This window comes from Salmo salar, chromosome ssa06, assembly GCF_905237065.1.
Source record: "Salmo salar chromosome ssa06, Ssal_v3.1, whole genome shotgun sequence".
NCBI classification, from domain to species: Eukaryota; Metazoa; Chordata; class Actinopteri; order Salmoniformes; family Salmonidae; genus Salmo; species Salmo salar.
The window spans coordinates 29,250,731-29,269,538 of record NC_059447.1 but is presented as its reverse complement, the minus strand read 5'-3'; the positions used below and the strand labels follow the sequence as shown (position 1 = coordinate 29,269,538).

The 18,808-nt window shown below is 46.9% G+C and overlaps 1 protein-coding gene across 1 annotated transcript in view; it reads right to left on the bottom strand.

The window, feature by feature from the left end:
- The window catches only part of LOC106606860 (SH3 and multiple ankyrin repeat domains protein 1-like), a 141,265-nt gene extending 123,541 nt beyond the window's left edge, over nt 1-17,724 (bottom strand). The window contains 1 exon segment of the mRNA XM_045721291.1: nt 17,638-17,724. The gene's annotated coding sequence lies outside the window, so the exon portion shown is untranslated.
- Between the last annotated feature and the right edge of the window lie 1,084 nt (nt 17,725-18,808).

Here is an 18,808-nt window from a genome sequence, read left to right as displayed (position 1 = left end):
GTTACTATAAATACTGCCACAGCCCCTCCACTGTTACTATAAATACGACCACAGCCCCTCCACTGTTACTATAAATACTGCCACAGCCCCTCCACTGTTACTATAAATACTGCCACAGCACAGCCCCTCCACTGTTACTATAAATACTGCCATAGCACAGCCCCTCCACTGTTACTATAAATACTGCCACAGCACAGCCCCTCCACTGTTAGTATAAATACTGCCACAGCCCCTCCACTGTTACTATAAATACTACCACAGCACAGCCCCTCCACTGTTACTATAAATACTGCCACAGCCCCTCCACTGTTACTATAAATACTGCCACAGCACAGCCCCTCCACTGTTACTATAAATACCGCCACAGCCCCTCCACTGTTACTATAAATACTGCCACAGCCCCTCCACTGTTACTATAAATACTGCCACAGCCCCTCCACTGTTACTAGAAATACTACCACAGCCCCTCCACTGTTACTATAAATACTGCCACAGCACAGCCCCTCCACTGTTACTATAAATACTGCCACAGCACAGCCCCTCCACTGTTACTATAAATACTGCCACAGCACAGCCCCTCCACTGTTACTATAAATACTGCCACAGCCCCTCCACTGTTACTATAAATACTGCCACAGCCCCTCCACTGTTACTATAAATACTGCCACAACCCCTCCACTGTTACTATAAATATTACCACAGCACAGCCCCTCCACTGTTACTATAAATACTGCCACAGCCCCTCCACTGTTACTATAAATACTGCCACAGCCCCTCCACTGTTACTATAAATACTACCACAGCACAGCCCCTCCACTGTTACTATAAATACTGCCACAGCCCCTCCACTGTTACTATAAATACTACCACAGCACAGCCCCTCCACTGTTACTATAAATACTACCACCGCCCCTCCACTGTTACTATAAATACTACCACCGCCCCTCCACTGTTACTATAAATACTACCACAGCACAGCCCCTCCACTGTTACTATAAATACTGCCACAGCCCCTCCACTGTTACTATAAATACTGCCACAGCCCCTCCACTGTTACTATAAATACTGCCACAGCCCCTCCACTGTTACTATAAATACTACCACAGCACAGCCCCTCCACTGTTACTATAAATACTAACACAGCCCCTCCACTGTTACTATGAATACTGCCACAGCCCCTCCACTGTTACTATAAATACTGCCACAGCACAGCCCCTCCACTGTTACTATAAATACTGCCACAGCCCCTCCACTGTTACTATAAATACTTCCACAGCCCCTCCACTGTTACTATAAATACTGCCACAGCCCCTCCACTGTTACTATAAATACCACCACAGCACAGCCCCTCCACTGTTACTATAAATACTACCACAGCACAGCCCCTCCACTGTTACTATAAATACTGCCACAGCCCCTCCACTGTTACTATAAATACTACCACAGCACAGCCCCTCCACTGTTACTATAAATCCTGCCACAGCACAGCCCCTCCACTGTTACTATAAATACTACCACAGCACAGCCCATCCACTGTTACTATAAATACTGCCACAGCCCCTCCACTGTTACTATAAATACTACCACAGCACAGCCCCTCCACTGTTACTATAAATACTGCCACATCCCCTCCACTGTTACTATAAATACTACCACAGCACAGCCCCTCCACTGTTACTATAAATACTACCACAGCCCCTCCACTGTTACTATAAATACTGCCACAGCCCCTCCACTGTTACTATAAATACTACCACAGCCCCTCCACTGTTACTATAAATACTACCACAGCCCCTCCACTGTTACTATAAATACTGCCACAGCCCCTCCACTGTTACTATAAATACTACCACAGCCCCTCCACTGTTACTATAAATACTGTCACAGCCCCTCCACTGTTACTATAAATACTGCCACAGCCCCTCCACTGTTACTATAAATACTACCACAGCACAGCCCCTCCACTGTTACTATAAATACTACCACAGCACAGCCCCTCCACTGTTAGTATAAATACTGTCACAGCACAGCCCCTCCACTGTTACTATAAATACTGCCACAGCACAGCCCCTCCACTGTTACTATAAATACTGCCACAGCCCCTCCACTGTTACTATAAATACTGCCACAGCCCCTCCACTGTTACTATAAATACTGCCACAGCCCCTCCACTGTTACTATAAATACTGCCACAGCCCTCCACTGTTACTATAAATACTGCCACAGCCCCTCCACTGTTACTATAAATACTGCCACAACCCCTCCACTGTTACTATAAATACTGCCACAGCCCCTCCACTGTTACTATAAATACTGCCACAGCCCCTCCACTGTTACTATAAATACTGCCACAGCCCCTCCACTGTTACTATAAATACTGCCACAACCCCTCCACTGTTACTATAAATATTACCACAGCACAGCCCCTCCACTGTTACTATAAATACTGCCACAGCCCCTCCACTGTTACTATAAATACTACCACAGCACAGCCCATCCACTGTTACTATAAATACTGCCACAGCCCCTCCACTGTTACTATAAATACTACCACAGCACAGCCCCTCCACTGTTACTATAAATACTGCCACATCCCCTCCACTGTTACTATAAATACTACCACAGCACAGCCCCTCCACTGTTACTATAAATACTACCACAGCCCCTCCACTGTTACTATAAATACTGCCACAGCCCCTCCACTGTTACTATAAATACTACCACAGCACAGCCCCTCCACTGTTACTATAAATACTGCCACAGCCCCTCCACTGTAACTATAAATACTGCCACAGCCCCTCCACTGTTACTATAAATACTACCACAGCACAGCCCCTCCACTGTTACTATAAATACTACCACCGCCCCTCCACTGTTACTATAAATACTACCACAGCACAGCCCCTCCACTGTTACTATAAATACTGCCACAGCCCCTCCACTGTTACTATAAATACTGCCACAGCCCCTCCACTGTTACTATAAATACTGCCACAGCCCCTCCACTGTTACTATAAATACTACCACAGCACAGCCCCTCCACTGTTACTATAAATACTACCACAGCCCCTCCACTGTTACTATAAATACTGCCACAGCCCCTCCACTGTTACTATAAATACTGCCACAGCACAGCCCCTCCACTGTTACTATAAATACTGCCACAGCACAGCCCCTCCACTGTTACTATAAATACTTCCACAGCCCCTCCACTGTTACTATAAATACTGCCACAGCCCCTCCACTGTTACTATAAATACTGCCAGCAGCGAGTCTATTATTAATGCACAATGCCACCCCAACCAATCCAACACCACAAATGTATCATCACTGCTAAACTATATAAGCCTCCGCCACCACTAGTTCTTAACCCACGGCCGCATACACACACACACACACACACACACGGTCACACACAGCCACGGTCACACACACACTGACACTAGCAGCTCTGACCAAGGACAAGAGTTCACTGATGATGAGGCGGTGGGAAAGCCAATAGATTTAATGACTAACTAAATGATGATGTCATATCCTCATCTGAACATATTGGGATTTGAGGGCACCACAACTGCCAGCTGTCAGTCAGGAAGCTCCACAATAAGGTCTGACAGAGGTTCTAGTATGGAGTGACAATGGGGGCACCCCCTGTAGAGGCTGACAGAAGCTATGCTGACACGTATGTTCATCGCTGTAAAGTGTAAGTCCTGACACACACAGAGTGTACTGACTGTATGGGAAGTAGCCTAGTAGCATCGCTAGCTCCACCACAGGCCTCTATCAACTTACCTGGTAAAATAAGGGTACGCATTAAACAGGAAGAATCAAGCTGTCCTCATTGTAATGATCCATAGAGGCTGCTGATCCTGCTGTTAGTGCTCTTTACGGCCCTCCGCCCCCCTGCCTTAGGCTGTGATCACCGTCCCGGGCTGGGCCAGCTTCTCCAAGCATCTGCTTCTAGAAATAGCTCCACTTTGATGATGCAGTGGTGACTGCTGGGAAAACTCGCATCCCGCTCTTTCCCACCCCGCCTCACGATGGCACAATTAGCACTAATAAACTCCCAGCCAATCCTGGCTGCAAGGGAGACTCTGGCCAATGCCTCCCTCTAATTGCTATGAATGGGATCATTGCAATGCACCAGACGTGTGGCTGAGATAGGGTGGCTGGTATGAGTAGTGATAACTGCACCACGAGGGAGAGAGAGAGAGAGAGAGAGATAGAAAAAGAGAGGGACAGAGAGGGAAAGAGAGGGACAGAGAGGGACAGAGAGAGAGAGAGAGGGACAGAGAGAGAGAGAGAGAGAGAGAGAGAGAGAGAGAAAGAGAGAGAGAAAGAGAGAGAGAAAGAGAGAGAGATGCAGGCGAGGGGTTCCCCAGGGAGAAACAGTGACACAGACACAGGTGTGAAGCAACTAAACCCATGTCCACTCTTCCCTTAACAGAGTGGCAGACGACAGACACCATGGTGTTATTTCTGAACATAACCACCCCAGTGCTAGACAGACAGTAGTACTCATGGGTCATTTATCTTTGTGTCCGTCCCCTCTTGCAAATCCCGAATAATACATTTTCTCTGTGAACAGGCGGCAACTGTCTGCAGTTAAATCTGGCTTGAGTAAGGTGTGCTGGTCTGTGTGCTCAGTGATGACAGCTTTTGGCCTGAAAGCATCTGGTCTTTCAGGTATCTGACATTTCCACTCTCTCAATGACTTCTCAAGTTGAAGTGTCTTAAAAAACCCACCACTGGACCTGAGAAAAAGACAAGCAAAACCACAGATGGAAATGGGTAAAAGCACAGAGAGAGAGAGAGGAGGTATCAGGAATCAGGAGGAGAGAGAGGAGGTATCAGAAATCAGGAGGAGAGAGAGGAGGTATCAGAAATCAGGAGGAGAGAGAGGAGGTATCTGAAATCAGGAGGAGAGAGAGGAGGTATCAGGAATCAGGAGTAGAGAGAGGAGGTATCAGAAATCAGGAGGAGAGAGAGGATGTATCAGAAATCATGAGGAGAGAGAGGAGGTATCAGAAATCAGGAGGAGAGAGAGGAGGTATCAGGAATCAGGAGGAGAGAGAGGAGGTATCTGAAATCAGGAGGAGAGAGAGGAGGTATCGGGAATCAGGAGGAGAGAGAGGAGGTATCAGGAATCAGGAGGAGAGAGAGGAGGTATCAGGAATCAGGAGGAGAGAGAGAGGAGGTATCAGGAATCAGGAGGAGAGAGAGGGGGTATCAGAAATCATGAGGAGAGAGAGGAGGTATTAGAAATCAGGAGGAGAGAGAGGAGGTATTAGAAATCAGGAGGAGAGAGAGGAGGTATCAGGAATCAGGAGGAGAGAGAGGAGGTATCAGGAATCAGGAGGAGAGAGAGGAGGTATCAGGAATCAGGAGGAGAGAGAGGAGGTATCAGGAATCAGGAGGAGAGAGAGGAGGTATTGGGAATCAGGAGGAGAGAGAGGAGGTATCAGGAATCAGGAGGAGAGAGAGAGGAGGTATCAGGAATCAGGAGGAGAGAGAGGAGGTATTGGGAATCAGGAGGAGAGAGAGGAGGTATCAGGAATCAGGAGGAGAGAGAGAGGAGGTATCTGAAATCAGGAGGAGAGAGAGGAGGTATCAGGAATCAGGAGGAGAGAGAGAGGAGGTATCTGAAATCAGGAGGAGAGAGAGGAGGTATCGGGAATCAGGAGGAGAGAGAGGAGGTATCAGGAATCAGGAGTAGAGAGAGGAGGTATCAGGAATCAGGAGGAGAGAGAGGAGGGATCAGGAATCAGGAGGAGAGAGAGGAGGTATCAGGAATCAGGAGGAGAGAGAGGAGGTATTGGGAATCAGGAGGAGAGAGAGGAGGTATCAGGAATCAGGAGGAGAGAGAGGAGGTATCAGGAATCAGGAGGAGAGAGAGGAGGTATCAGGAATCAGGAGGAGAGAGAGGAGGTATCTGAAATCAGGAGGAGAGAGAGGAGGTATCGGGAATCAGGAGGAGAGAGAGGAGGTATCGGGAATCAGGAGGAGAGAGAGGAGGTATCAGGAATCAGGAGGAGAGAGAGGAGGTATCAGGAATCAGGAGGAGAGAGAGGAGGTATCAGGAATCAGGAGGAGAGAGAGGAGGGATCAGGAATCAGGAGGAGAGAGAGGAGGTATCAGGAATCAGGAGGAGAGAGAGGAGGTATCAGGAATCAGGAGGAGAGAGAGGAGGTATCAGGAATCAGGAGGAGAGAGAGGAGGTATCAGGAATCAGGAGGAGAGAGAGGAGGTATCATAAATCAGGAGGAGAGAGAGGAAGAGAGAAAGGACGATACTGAAGTAGGACAGAGCACAAGGGAGGCCGTCTGTCCCAGATCAGTCGTTTACCGCGGGCAGGAGGAGAAGAGAGGAAGAGAGAGAGGAGAGTAAACGAGTGGGCTAAATCTGGAGTTATGAACTATCCCCCCAGAGCAACATAGCAAATACTGAAGAGGAAATCATCCTGCATTCTCTGCACTTGAACAAATACACCAGGAGGAGAGAGAGGCAGGAGGGCAACACGGAACAATGTCTTATTGAGTGTGAGGGGGTGAGAGGCCATGAAAGGAGGGACAGACAGAACAGAGATGAAGGAAAGGAAGACCAGATGTAGTAAGCATCATGTTTCTCCTCGAAAAGACATCTGAAAGAGCATTACCTGCATTGATCTGTCTAAACAACATGGACTACAGTAAGGTAACTCAAAACCTCCTTGTTCAAGGCAGGTAAGCAGATGCCTGTAGAGAGTGAACGTAAACATTACATAAGCAAAATTACATTCAAACACATTTCTGAGAGATATTGAAACATCTGGCATCTTTAATCCATGTAAAGAGATATGATCCTCAGTGGATGTGTTAACCATGTGTTGCCGCTGTGTCAAGTCTGACACATTTCAGAACAGAGTTCAATGATTGGTATTTCCCTGCCAACGCAGGCTGAATATTAAGTCAGTGACTCAGAAAAACAGTGGCTCATCAGAAGCCTTTACAGGACCTCCACTGCCTTCATGGCAACAGAAATAGACATGACAGCCATGTCCATTAGCTGCTTGGTTACTCAGTGAATTCATCAGTCTATTGACTGCCATCTCTACATCAGTTGTTGGTCCCACTGGAGTCCCTTTGGCTACCATCCAGCTCCCTGAGGTAAACCCTTACCTACCAGCCTGGCTGAGCCTGTCCTGCCCTGCCTCCAGTCCTGAGGTGCCTCTCCTACCCTGTCTCCCTGCCTCTAGTCATGAGGTGCCTCTCCTACCCTGTCTCCCTGCCTCCAGTCCTGAGGTGCCTATCCTACCCTGTCTCCCTGCCTCCAGTCCTGAGGTGCCTATCCTACCCTGTCTCCTGTCCTGTATGCTGCCTCTGAACCAGCCTTGTCTTTCTCTACCCTTACCCTGGCCTTCCCAGTGATATTGATAGCCTTTGATAGCGTTTTATGGTCATAATCTACTCCAAACTTCAACGCAGCCAACCAGAAGAGGGTGGACTCCCCTCTCGAGCCTCCATCTTCTCAAGGGTTCTTCCTAGATTTTTGACTTGGCTACTATCGACCTGGCTTTCTCAATTGCTTGATAATTAATGGTCAGTTGGTCAAACGATCAGGTTGCAGATGAGTGAAGTCCTGGTCTGTGGGTGACTTGATCAGTATGAGCATGATGTTTGACAGTCATTGAGTCACTGTTCATCACAATATAAATGGCTCAGTTTGTCTGCCAATCAATATGAGTGTGTGTAGCTGTGTGTATAATTCATCTAGTGCTGAGTAGTGGTGTGTAGGTGGTAAGTACAGTCACACCCCTACCTGATAAGAGTATTTCAGCTTAGCATATTGACGTCATGGCATGAGAGGACCACTTGAGGAACAAAGACATTGTCAGGACGGAATTCCCACACACTGACACACAGTCAGCAGGGAGCAGCACCGACACTGGGCTCTACGTCAGGAACACTGACACACAGTCAGCAGGGAGCAGCACCGACACTGGGCTCTACATCAGGAACACTGACACACAGTCAGCAGGGAGCAGCACCGACACTGGGCTCTACGTCAGGAACACTGACACACAGTCAGCAGGGAGCAGCACCGACACTGGGCTCTACGTCAGGAACACTGACACACAGTCAGCAGGGAGCAGCACCGACACTGGGCTCTACGTCAGGAACACTGACACACAGTCAGCAGGGAGCAGCACCGACACTGGGCTCTACGTCAGGAACACTGACACACAGTCAGCAGGGAGCAGCACCGACACTGGGCTCTACGTCAGGAACACTGACACACAGTCAGCAGGGAGCAGCACCGACACTGGGCTCTACGTCAGGAACACTGACACACAGTCAGCAGGGAGCAGCACCGACACTGGGCTCTACGTCAGGAACACTGACACACAGTCAGCAGGGAGCAGCACCGACACTGGGCTCTACGTCAGGAACACTGACACACAGTCAGCAGGGAGCAGCACCGACACTGGGCTCTACGTCAGGAACACTGACACACAGTCAGCAGGGAGCAGCACCGACACTGGGCTCTACGTCAGGAACACTGACACACAGTCAGCAGGGAGCAGCACCGACACTGGGCTCTACGTCAGGAACACTGACACACAGTCAGCAGGGAGCAGCACCGACACTGGGCTCTACGTCAGGAACACTGACACACAGTCAGCAGGGAGCAGCACCGACACTGGGCTCTACGTCAGGAACACTGACACACAGTCAGCAGGGAGCAGCACCGACACTGGGCTCCACGTCAGGAACACTGACACACAGTCAGCAGGGAGCAGCACCGACACTGGGCTCTACGTCAGGAACACTGACACACAGTCAGCAGGGAGCAGCACCGACACTGGGCTCTACGTCAGGAACACTGACACACAGTCAGCAGGGAGCAGCACCGACACTGGGCTCTACGTCAGGAACACTGACACACAGTCAGCAGGGAGCAGCACCGACACTGGGCTCACGTCAGGAACACTGACACACAGTCAGCAGGGAGCAGCACCGACACTGGGCTCTACGTCAGGAACACTGACACACAGTCAGCAGGGAGCAGCACCGACACTGGGCTCTACGTCAGGAACACTGACACACAGTCAGCAGGGAGCAGCACCGACACTGGGCTCTACGTCAGGAACACTGACACACAGTCAGCAGGGAGCAGCACCGACACTGGGCTCTACGTCAGGAACACTGACACACAGTCAGCAGGGAGCAGCACCGACACTGGGCTCTACGTCAGGAACACTGACACACAGTCAGCAGGGAGCAGCACCGACACTGGGCTCTACGTCAGGAACACTGACACACAGTCAGCAGGGAGCAGCACCGACACTGGGCTCTACGTCAGGAACACTGACACACAGTCAGCAGGGAGCAGCACCGACACTGGGCTCTACGTCAGGAACACTGACACACAGTCAGCAGGGAGCAGCACCGACACTGGGCTCTACGTCAGGAACACTGACACACAGTCAGCAGGGAGCAGCACCGACACTGGGCTCTACGTCAGGAACACTGACACACAGTCAGCAGGGAGCAGCACCGACACTGGGCTCTACGTCAGGAACACTGACACACAGTCAGCAGGGAGCAGCACCGACACTGGGCTCTACGTCAGGAACACTGACACACAGTCAGCAGGGAGCAGCACCGACACTGGGCTCTACGTCAGGAACACTGACACACAGTCAGCAGGGAGCAGCACCGACACTGGGCTCTACGTCAGGAACACTGACACACAGTCAGCAGGGAGCAGCACCGACACTGGGCTCTACGTCAGGAACACTGACACACAGTCAGCAGGGAGCAGCACCGACACTGGGCTCTACGTCAGGAACACTGACACACAGTCAGCAGGGAGCAGCACCGACACTGGGCTCTACGTCAGGAACACTGACACACAGTCAGCAGGGAGCAGCACCGACACTGGGCTCTACGTCAGGAACACTGACACACAGTCAGCAGGGAGCAGCACCGACACTGGGCTCTACGTCAGGAACACTGACACACAGTCAGCAGGGAGCAGCACCGACACTGGGCTCTACGTCAGGAACACTGACACACAGTCAGCAGGGAGCAGCACCGACACTGGGCTCTACGTCAGGAACACTGACACACAGTCAGCAGGGAGCAGCACCGACACTGGGCTCTACGTCAGGAACACTGACACACAGTCAGCAGGGAGCAGCACCGACACTGGGCTCTACGTCAGGAACACTGACACACAGTCAGCAGGGAGCAGCACCGACACTGGGCTCTACGTCAGGAACACTGACACACAGTCAGCAGGGAGCAGCACCGACACTGGGCTCTACGTCAGGAACACTGACACACAGTCAGCAGGGAGCAGCACCGACACTGGGCTCTACGTCAGGAACACTGACACACAGTCAGCAGGGAGCAGCACCGACACTGGGCTCTACGTCAGGAACACTGACACACAGTCAGCAGGGAGCAGCACCGACACTGGGCTCTACGTCAGGAACACTGACACACAGTCAGCAGGGAGCAGCACCGACACTGGGCTCTACGTCAGGAACACTGACACACAGTCAGCAGGGAGCAGCACCGACACTGGGCTCTACGTCAGGAACACTGACACACAGTCAGCAGGGAGCAGCACCGACACTGGGCTCTACGTCAGGAACACTGACACACAGTCAGCAGGGAGCAGCACCGACACTGGGCTCTACGTCAGGAACACTGACACACAGTCAGCAGGGAGCAGCACCGACACTGGGCTCTACGTCAGGAACACTGACACACAGTCAGCAGGGAGCAGCACCGACACTGGGCTCTACGTCAGGAACACTGACACACAGTCAGCAGGGAGCAGCACCGACACTGGGCTCTACGTCAGGAACACTGACACACAGTCAGCAGGGAGCAGCACCGACACTGGGCTCTACGTCAGGAACACTGACACACAGTCAGCAGGGAGCAGCACCGATACTGGGCTCTACGTCAGGAACACTGACACACAGTCAGCAGGGAGCAGCACCGACACTGGGCTCTACGTCAGGAACACTGACACACAGTCAGCAGGGAGCAGCACCGACACTGGGCTCTACGTCAGGAACACTGACACACAGTCAGCAGGGAGCAGCACCGACACTGGGCTCTACGTCAGGAACACTGACACACAGTCAGCAGGGAGCAGCACCGACACTGGGCTCTACATCAGGAACACTTGAAGATATTCTCCGGAACTTTGGCGACTAAGTATTTTTAAACCTCCTGCTTTGGGCTGGATGTGTCATCACATGCATAATCTATGAGCATAATTACTGTACGAAATCCCTCGTTTGAAAGCAACAGTTTTGCTGGAAGCAGTGCTGTGCCATTTTCCCTAAGTGGGTCGGCCCCTAGCAATTCCAGTTCAACCAACGAGCTTCAGCCCCTCGCCATATGAGTGACAGCTAGCAAGATGCACATGATGCATCCACAGCAGAGCGAGAGAGAGAGGGCTATGACGTGGTGACAAATCTGCACATATGTGATGTAGTACGCAATTTTAGGGGTCCACTTTTGGCTCGTGAGTGCTACTTTCAGAACTACTGGCTAAAAAGTATACAAAAGTACAGAACACTTTTAACATTTCCATGTTAGTCATTTAGCAGATGCTCATATCCAGAGTGACTTACAGGAGTAATTAGGTTTAAGTGACTTGCTAAAGGGCACATTGACTGATTTTTCTCCTAGTCACCTCGGGGATTCGAACCAGTGACCTTTCGGTTACTGGCCCAACATTCTTCACTCCTACATGCTAGGCTACCCAGCAATACATCCTTCTAACTAACACACACTCAGAAATACACACATACTGTACAATAGTGGGAGTTGAGAGAGAAAGGCAGAGGAGAAGTTTCTACATGTTGGGCAAAGGAATGTCAGTGTCATTCCAGTTTTGTGATTTGTCAATCGCTCTCACCATTGAGGCTAATTTTAGATCTCCCTTTGTGTGCTTCTGTCTGATTATCCACTCTGTCATCCTCTCATCTCTCTCGCCACCCGCCCGCAGCTAATGTGCACATATAAAACACCAACAGAGTGTGTGTGTGTGTGTGTGTGTGTGTGTGTGTGTGTGTGTGTGTGTGGCCTGCGCATGGCGTCTGTGTCCAAATATCTTCCCTAAATCTGGTCCCAATCAATAGTTGAATCAACAGTGTAACTTTCTCTTCTGCTTTATTAAGTACAGGCTCCCTCCCTCCCTCCTTCCCTCCCTCCCTCCCTCCCTCCCTCTCAGCCTCTTGCTGCATCATCAAGGCTTGTGTGTAATTAAATGTGCCCACTACAATAACCCATCAACACCCAGTGATCAGTGTTCCCTCCAATGGCTGATATGATGGAGGAAGAACATCGGAGACAAAGACATCTATAGAAAGACTCAGATAAATACAGGGACAGAGCAGACCAACCGTGTGCTTCCATCTGAAGAAGGTCCTTATAATACAACCTTATAATAATCCTTACAATAATGCAGCCTTATTTATTATAAAAACATTTTTTACCTTTATTTAACTAAGCAAGTCAGTTAAGAACAAATTCTTATTTTCAATGACGGCTGAGGAACAGTGGGTTAACTGCCTGTTCAGGGGCAGAACGACAGATTTGTACCTTGTCAGCTCAGGGATTCAAACTGGCAACCTTTCGGTTACTAGGCCAACGCTCTAACCACTAGGCTACAACCTTATAATCCTTATAATAATACATCCTTATAATAATACATCCTTATAATAATACAGCCTTATGATAATACAGCCTTATAATAATACATCCTTATAATAATACAGCCTTACAATAATACATTGTTATAATAATACAGCCGTATAATAATACAGCTTTATAATAATACATACTTATAATAATACATCCTTATAATAATACATCCTTATAATAATACAGCCTTATGATAATACAGCCTTATAATAATACAACCTTATAATAATACAGCCTTACAATAATACATCGTTATAATAATACAGCCGTATAATAATACATTGTTATAATAATACAGCCGTATAATACAGCTTTATAATAATACATCCTTATAATAATACAGCTTTATAATAATACATCCTTATAATAATACAGCTGTATAATTATACATCCTCATGATAATACAGTCTTATAATAATACAGCCTTATAATAATCCAGCCTTATAATAATACAGCCTTATAATAATACATCCTTATAATAATACAACCTTATAATAATCCTTATAATAATGCTGCCTTATAATAATACAACCTTATAATAATCCTTATAATAATACAGCCTTATAATAATACATCCTAAAATAATCCTTATAATAATAATACAGCCTTATAATAATACAACCTTATAATAATCCTTAGAATAATACAGCCTTATAACAATACATCCTTATAATAATACATCCTTATAATAATTCTTATAATAATGCAGCCTTATGATAATACAGCCTTATAATAATACAGCCTTATAATAATCCAGTATTATAATAATACAGCCTTATAATAATACATCCTTAAAATAATACAGCCTTATAATAATACAACCTTATAATAATCCTTATAATAATACAGCCTTATGATAATACAGCCTTACAATAATACATCCTTATAATAATCAAGCCTTATAATAATACATCCTTATAATAATACAGCCGTATAATAATCCAGCCTTATAATAATACATCCTTATAATAATCCAGCCTTACAATAATAGCTTCATAATAATACATGCTTAAAATAATACAGCTTTATAATACTACATCCTTATGATAATACAGTCTTATAATAATACAACCTTACAATAATCCTTATAATAATACAGCCTTATAATAATACATCCTTATAATAATACAGCCTTATAATAATACAACCTTATAATAATCCTTATAATAATACAGCCGTATAATTATACAGCCTTTTAATAATACAGCCTTATAGTAATACAGCCTTATAATAATACAGCCTTATAATAATGCAGCCTTGTGATAATGCAGCTTTATGATAATACAGCCTTATAATAATACAGCCTTATAATAATACAGCCTTATAGTAATACAGCCTTATAGTAATACAGCCTTATAATAATACATCCTTATAATAATGCAGCCTTATGATAATGCAGCCTTATGATAATACAGCCTTATAATAATGCAGCCTTATAATAATACATCCTTATAATAATACAACCTTATAATAATACAACCTCATAATAATCCTTATAATAATCCAGCCTTATAATAATACAGCCTTATAATAATACAACCTTATAATAATCCTTATAATAAAACAGCCTTATAATAATACAACCGTATAATAATACAGCCTTATAATAATCCATCCTTATAATAATACAGCCTTATAATAATACAGCCTTATAATAATATAGCCTTATAATAATACAACTGTATAATAATACAGCCTTATAATAATACAGCTTTATAATAACCCTTATAATAATACAGCCTTATAATAATACAACCTTATAATAATACAGCCTTATAATAATATAGCCTTATAATAATACAGCCTTATAATAATACAGCCTTATAATAATACATCCTTATAATAATACAACCTTATAATAATCTTTATAACAATACAGCCTTATAATAATACATCCTTATAATAATACAACCTTATAATAATCTTTATAACAATACAGCCTTATAATAATACAGCCTTATAATATCTCACCACGTCACAATTCTTCCATATTCAGCTCTACAAACCCCACCTGTGTGTGTCTGTGTGTGTGTGTGTGTGTGTGTGTGTGTGTGTGTGTGTGTGTGTGTGTGTGTGTGTGTGTGTGTGTGTGTGTGTGTGTGTGTGTGGAGTAGGCCCCTATGGGTATATGCAGGCACATGTGGAAGTTCATTCCAATGAAAGTAGATGTGGATATATAAGTGTTTGAAGTCACAGGTGCATACGCCTTTGGATGCACAGCAAAGTGCACAGTAGTGTATGTGCATATGGATGTATGGATGTATCTAAATGTCTACGTGCATGTTGGAATACGTGGACAGGTGTATCTGTGTGGCAGATCATATGTGGTAGTTCTACCCATGTAGTGTTCCACTGGCATCATGACATCATGACTACGTGGTAGTTCTACCCATGCCGTGTTCCACTGGCATCATGACATCATGACTACGTGGTAGTTCTACCCATGTAGTGTTCCACTGGCATCATGACATCATGACTACGTGGTAGTTCTACCCATGCCGTGTTCCACTGGCATCATGACATCATGACTACGTGGTAGTTCTACCCATGTAGTGTTCCACTGGCATCATGACATCATGACTACGTGGTAGTTCTACCCATGCCGTGTTCCACTGGCATCATGACATCATGACTACGTGGTAGTTCTACCCATGCAGTGTTCCACTGGCATCATGACATCATGACTACGTGGTAGTTCTACCCATGCCGTGTTCCACTGGCATCATGACATCATGACTACGTGGTAGTTCTACCCATGCAGTGTTCCACTGGCATCATGACATCAAGACTACGTGGTAGTTCTACCCATGCCGTGTTCCACTGGCATCATGACATCATGACTACGTGGTAGTTCTACCCATGCCGTGTTCCACTGGCATCATGACATCATTGACTACGTGGTAGTTCTACCCATGCAGTGTTCCACTGGCATCATGACATCATGACTACGTGGTAGTTCTACCCATGCAGTGTTCCACTGGCATCATGACTACGTGGTAGTTCTACCCATGCAGTGTTCCACTGGCATCATGACATCATGACTACGTGGTAGTTCTACCCATGCAGTGTTCCACTGGCATCATGACATCATGACTATGTGGTAGTTCTACCCATGCCGTGTTCCACTGGCATCATGACATCATGACTACGTGGTAGTTCTACCCATGCAGTGTTCCACTGGCATCATGACATCAAGACTACGTGGTAGTTCTACCCATGCCGTGTTCCACTGGCATCATGACATCATGACTACGTGGTAGTTCTACCCATGCCGTGTTCCACTGGCATCATGACATCATTGACTACGTGGTAGTTCTACCCATGCAGTGTTCCACTGGCATCATGACATCATGACTACGTGGTAGTTCTACCCATGCAGTGTTCCACTGGCATCATGACTACGTGGTAGTTCTACCCATGCAGTGTTCCACTGGCATCATGACATCATGACTACGTGGTAGTTCTACCCATGCAGTGTTCCACTGGCATCATGACATCATGACTATGTGGTAGTTCTACCCATGCAGTGTTCCACTGGCATCATGACATCATTGACTACGTGGTAGTTCTACCCATGCAGTGTTCCACTGGCATCATGACATCATTGACTACGTGGTAGTTCTACCCATGCAGTGTTCCACTGGCATCATGACATCATGACTATGTGGTAGTTCTACCCATGCAGTGTTCCACTGGCATCATGACATCATTGACTACGTGGTAGTTCTACCCATGCAGTGTTCCACTGGCATCATGACATCATGACTATGTGGTAGTTCTACCCATGCAGTGTTCCACTGGCATCATGACATCATGACTACGTGGTAGTTCTACCCATGCAGTGTTCCACTGGCATCATGACATCATGACTACGTGGTAGTTCTACCCATGCAGTGTTCCACTGGCATCATGACATCATGACTACGTGGTAGTTCTACCCATGCAGTGTTCCACTGGCATCATGACATCATTGACTACGTGGTAGTTCTACCCATGCAGTGTTCCACTGGCATCATGACATCATTGACTACGTGGTAGTTCTACCCATGCAGTGTTCCACTGGCATCATGACATCATGACTATGTGGTAGTTCTACCCATGCAGTGTTCCACTGGCATCATGACATCATGACTACGTGGTAGTTCTACCCATGCAGTGTTCCACTGGCATCATGACATCATGACTACGTGGTAGTTCTACCCATGCAGTGTTCCACTGGCATCATGACATCATGACTACGTGGTTTCAAATGGTTGTTAGTCTTCTGATGTGAGTACCAATCACATTCACCAGCAGCCTTGACTGTGCAGCAGTCCATCACCGTCCCTGCATGGGTACAACAGCCTTCAGTAGACTAATGCATGCCAATGGATGTGGGTGGGTGTGTAAATAACACCTCGCTGATGCCTTGTACTGAACACCCCTTCCAGTGGGACTGCCTACACAAATCGCCATCTCAAGCCAATCCTACCTTCGTGTCCATCACTGAACTACATCTAGAAAAGGTCCCACTTTCTCTTTCCATCTGAGAAGGTGTGATATATGTACTGCTATCAGAGAGTATTCTGCTGCCAAAATGTCACTGTTGCCCAACTCTCCCTTCTGTCCTCTGCCTTCTCACCACCTCCTCCACCTTTATCTCTCTGTCATCTTGTTCTGTCATGTATCTTCTCTCTGCACGGTATTTGCCTGTGTATCTTCCTCTAGTCACAGCATTGATATGACTCTCCGTCAACCCACGTGACCAATGAATTAGACACATTTCACATCAACGCCGTAACTTGAATAAACACCCCGCAACCAGAACTCCCTCTAACCCTCTCCATTCTTTCCTGAGACTATCCCTGCTCTCTTCTGCTTGCCTTGCAATATTCCCCCATGCACCTCTCTCTGTCTCCCTCGGATGCAGAAAAAGAGCTTCACTTACTGTTCTTCTTCTGTTGCACTTGATTCACAGATCCCTCCTTTGGAAATGGAGAGAGTGACAGAAGTGGTGGAGGGAGGGAGGGAGGGAGGGAGGGAGGGAGGGGGGATCCACACACAAAAACAAGGAGAGAGTAGGCAGCGCAAATTAAAAATTAAAAAAGGAATGGGAGAAGTGGAAAAATCACCGCTGATAGTGAGGCCTTTGAAAATCACATTTTACGTGGTGTCCGGTTTCTGTGTGTGCTGTGGGGCGATGCATATTCTCCATGTCGGTCTTCTAGCACCAGGCAGCACAGCCCAGTAGTAACACTTCTATTTCCTCAGTCCTGAAAATGTCCCTCTCGCTCTCCCTCTCTCTCCCTCTCTCTCTTCCCCTCTAGCACGTTCAAACAGCCCAATCTCTCTCTCACTTTCATCTGGTTGGTTGGTTTACTTCCCTCGATCCCCCTCCCATACCTGTGTCTCTCTCGCTCTCTAGTGCTCTCGCCCCTCCCCCTCGTCCTCTCCTCCCAGTCTCCCTCTCTCTCGCCTCCACCAGCACCCAGATACAGGGCACACCCCTCCCTCTCTTTCTCTCTCTCTTCCCTCATCTCCCATTCTCACTCTCTCTTTGATGTTTTGAAGAGTTCTTCACTGTTAGCTGGGAATAAATTTAAAAAATGGACAGAACTGAAGACCCTACAGAACACAGACAGTGGGAACCACCAGCACCACAGACTTCACAGGGAAACAGACCCAAACTGTCAAATTAACGCGTCACACAATATCGACAGCGCAAATACAATGGATAATACAATTATCCAATTATTTTCATCATCTCAATGACTGTTTTTTCTAATCAAATTATCCCAACAGACACAGTCTGAGCAGATGCAGCAGGACTGCCGAGCGACACACATAATGAAATATGAATTAAGAATGAAAAGGATGTGTATAAGAGGATAAGGGGGGCCACTGCAGCAATGCTGATTTCCATACACAGAGACAGTGGGGAGAGACTGTATATGTCTGTGTGGGGAGGGGTAACAGTGGGGGACAGACTGTATGTGTGTGTGTGGGGAGGGGTAACAGTGGGGAGAGACTGTATGTGTGTGTGTGGGGAGGGGTAACAGTGGGGGAGAGACTATGTGTGTGTGGGGGGAGGGGTAACAGTGGGGGAGAGACTGTATATG